Raw genomic sequence first — 4,249 nt, forward strand, 5'->3', positions numbered from 1 at the left:
TTGTCACTATTGTTCAATAAACACGTCTTTATATATAATGTATAACCTTGTTCATTTAATGTAACCATGTATTTGTCACCGTAACTCTGTGCCCAGGACATACATGAAAACGAGAGGTAAATCTCAATGTATTTCTTCCTGATAAAACATTTTATAAATAAATAAATACAATATATTTGCTTATCAAAAGTTCAACATGTACTTTAGCTTTCTGAAATAAGAATGGGGTGGTCCTGGGAGTTTGTCAGAAGATTGCTATCTGTCAGTGCATCTGCCGGTTTCTGAGTGCTCTAAGCCGGGTGCTGTGTCTCATACACTGTGCTAATACATCTGGATGTGCGCACGCATCCCGTGACGCACGTGGAGCCAGTGTTTGGAGAAGTAGAGCGGAGACAGCCTGTAAGGCAGCCCAAGTGGGACTGATTAACTGAAGGAGGTGTTGCCAGCATAGCGGTATCTACCTCGGCGGTTATACAAGGGGAGGAGAGCCCCCGCAGTCCAGTCCCATGGTCGGCAGCATTTGGAGAAGGATTTGTTCAGACTGTGCCTGATTTTAACCCTCTGATTATAAGTAGGGTTTCAATTTTTTTGCACCGGAACAGCATTCATTTGTCTATACTCCCTGCACATGCCTTATGTTATGGTGTTTGCTTATTGATTTTATCATTGATTAAATAGTCTTGTCCAGTTCACAGGTGTATTGTCATTGTGAGTCTCTATGTCTAAGTGTGTCTAGTGTTACACGTGTGTTTGTTCCATTAACAGTTAATCTGGTATACGCTATGATTGGTTGTTTTCTCTTTTTCTTTTTCATATTGTGATATCGCCTGCGAGATACTGTACGTCTGAAAGACTTCAGGTTTCCATGATCGGACTTTTAATATATATATATATATATATATATATATATATATATATATATATATATATATATGTTTTTTTGGACTTCAGGTTTCCAAGTCTGGATCATTTATATGGTCAGATTACTATTTGCACTGTATTAATTATTAATGTGTATTTAGGCGCCGAATTATATGTTTGTTTCTGAAATAAGAACTAATTTGAAATATACCATCAATCAGTTACAGGTATACAAGCTTTTTATTTTGCTATTGGTAAAGAATAAATAACAATACTGGCATACACAGTAAAAGTAAAACAAAGTAGAATAATTGGTAAATATGAAAAAATACAAATAAAATTATGAAGCTTGTCCCCATGGCAACGGTTCCCCAAATACCATTGTTAACAGCCATACAAGATATTCGGTAGCCTAATATTTGTGAAGTAACACTTCATACTCATAAAAAGAATGTGATTAAGCACTTATAAATGGTGGTAAACATAATGCAGGAGCGCTTCTAGTTGGGTATGCACAAAATAATCCAGTATCTTCAGTCATTTATTATGTCATTGTTGTTAACATAGCCAATGTTTTGGCCCATACCAGAACCTCCAGGATGTTGTCTTGATGAAGGTCCTGGCTGGGACCCAAATGTCAGCTAATGGCGGATTCGGATTAATCCGCTAAAAAAATTTAGTACTGCATCCGCAGATAAATTTTGGTGGGGGGACGAGGACGGATTTGGTCAAAACAATCCAGGGAATTTCGGGGAACGCATTTGGACTGGATCCCCATCCCTTCTTGCAGGGCCAAAACACTGATTTAGGATTTCATTGAATATCTAAAAATGAATCTAGGACTCCAGCCTGATTCTTCTTCTACCGAACTCCTTGATGCCTCATTTCAAATTGGAGGTTGATACAGTAATGACAGTCATATGAAGAGCAGTATCCCTTCAATACCCTATTCTACACTCAGGATGGACATGGGGCTAGACATATGATATTATTGGTTGTCTTTCAGCATTCTAGTTGGACACGTTTTGTAGTGACGGCCTTCTAGTTGGTCAGTCCAGGGAAAATAATCAAGGTTTTCCACTCTTACCAGAAGCAAGGCAGCAACTCTGATAAAACAAAGATCTCATTCAGGTATGGTTTGGATAGAAAAGACTAATAATATAGCAATAAAACATATTTGCTTAGATTCCACATCTCTGGAATGCTTACAGTGAGTGATGGTAACCTCTGTTTGTGTCCTGAGGGATGCACATGCTTAAAATACACAGATATTTTTTTCTGCAGCCACTAAAGAAACAACTCATTGAAATGTGACTGCAGGTTGTGAGTAATGTAGCTAAGAAAATAGGCATGAATGCACTTTATCATAATAGAACTAGCTGAGCTCACCTGAACTCTTACCCGTCTGTCAGCATCCCTTCTCCATACGCCTAATAGAGGAAGGATATAGTCAGACAAACTGCAGCAAAGAATGATTCTTTATCAGTTAGGGAAAAATTGAACTGTAGAAAGAAAAGTATTACAAGGCCCTTTGTTTAAGGACAGCGGACCATCATCACAAAGGCAGGATTATACCTCAGCAAGCATGCTCACTATTCAGAGGCATATTCATTATTTGACCATTGTCTGCCAAACACAAGTATTCTGAACTTAGACTGATGCCAACTTTTGTAAAAGGGAGAAATACTTTGTGAGAAGGATGCCAATGTTTCTGAGATGCTATATCTATAGGATAGCTAAGTGAGACAGTACCTTAGAGCACCATATACATCAGGGGTGGGAAGCTCCAGTCCTCAAGAGCTACCAACAGGTCAGGTTTTCAGGATATCCCTGCTTCAGTCTCTGAACGTAAGTGGTCTGATTCCAGATCACAAGTTATGCGTCACCGCGTGGCTTAGACACTGTGTCCCTGATACTGCACAACACACAGGAAAAAAGGTCCCTAACTATGGGCTTCCCTATACAGCTACAGGTGCCTACTGTGATTCGGGGACTAACTGGGGCCTGCAGGGGAAAGCTTAGGCCTAGTCCCAGGGCTACTGGCACCTGGGACTCTACCTCCCTCTTCTGTACCCCAACAGAACAACTGCCCTAACTGTCCTAACTGTTATCACTGATCTAACTGTTATCACTGTTCTAACTGTTTTAAATGCAGCAGCCCTATTGGCTGCCTGGCAACATATGGTCTGCAGCCCTTGAGGCTGCTGGGACTTGTAGTTCCCAGCGGATCTATGGATGTAATGGCCCCCGCTGGCATTATACTGCGCATGCGCCAGGTGTACAAAGATGGCAGTCGCAACTCTAGATACTATCTGCGCATGTGTGAGCCTTCTCTGTGCATGTGCACGCACAAACAAAATGGCGACGCCCTCGGCGGAGCACCGGCGATCTGTTCGCCAGCTCACAATCTTCTTGCAGCAACCACACAGCCGTCCCCCTCACACAGCCCAGAGCTAAGAGGGGGGCCTGGCTACAAATAAGTAAATAAATGGGGAACATTTTTGTCCCATTTGAATTAAGGTGATCTGGGAAGCAGTTTCCCTGCATTTTGAAGTGGGAACTAGGACATACAGCAATGCTTATCATGAAGGAGAAATTATCTATGTCATGATAAGTCTACTTGTGAGATAAATGTTGCTAATGTTCCAAAGTATAAGGTGACAAAAGCAACCATCATTTACTTTTATTATTATTTTTAAAATATTCTTCTGACTTTCTTTTTAGTTTAGCCGTCTGTGTGTAGGGTTACTTGCTCTGCACTTCTGTAAGTGGCTACTGACTGTGCTGAAAAGCTGTGTAATATGGCAGGCATATTGTAAGTTTATAGGGATCCACGTTTAAAAGGGAAATGAAGCAAAAGGTGACACTGTGTGCTCATGTACATGTCATTACCCAGAATCCCTAGCTGCAACAGACGCATTGTTTGCTAAGAGATAATGGTGAAAAGCAGGATAACAGACCTATCTGACACCTGTAAATGTGCTCACAAGTGGTATTTTTATTTGCTATTTAAATTGGCAATTCCTGTTGGGACCAAAGTGTACTAGTGGCAGTAATATTTTTAAGAGGATACATACTGTATGGGTGATTTAAGCCTTTTTCATATTGGACACTAATAAGTGTGTTCTTAAAGATTGTTTGTAAATATGGTGATCTGAGACGTAGGTTTGAGACGTATGTGTCCTCTGGCCACTGGACTTTAGCCGATGTTCCTGCTTGTTTAACAAGAGTTTTAACGCAGCAGTCAAAGCTGCTGTGTTTTTTATATATATAATTTTTTTACCTTTAATATGTGCATCAATACAATCCACACAATGATAAGTAATTAGCTAAGTTGCCAATCAATCCGTTCTCCTGTGATCGATCGGGGAAGATCTGGCACTCATTA

The 4,249-nt window shown here is 40.3% G+C and overlaps 1 long non-coding RNA gene across 1 annotated transcript; it reads right to left on the bottom strand.

The window, feature by feature from the left end:
- Positions 1-1,149: 1,149 nt before the first annotated feature.
- Positions 1,150-2,927, bottom strand: LOC142488805 (uncharacterized). The gene is made up of 3 exons (XR_012799671.1): positions 2,614-2,927; positions 2,251-2,291; positions 1,150-1,967 (listed from the first exon to the last, which is right to left on the bottom strand). It is a non-coding gene; the product is annotated as an uncharacterized LOC142488805 (long non-coding RNA).
- Between the last annotated feature and the right edge of the window lie 1,322 nt (positions 2,928-4,249).

The sequence above is a fragment of the Ascaphus truei genome, chromosome 2 (assembly GCF_040206685.1).
Source record: "Ascaphus truei isolate aAscTru1 chromosome 2, aAscTru1.hap1, whole genome shotgun sequence".
Lineage (NCBI taxonomy): Eukaryota > Metazoa > Chordata > Amphibia > Anura > Ascaphidae > Ascaphus > Ascaphus truei.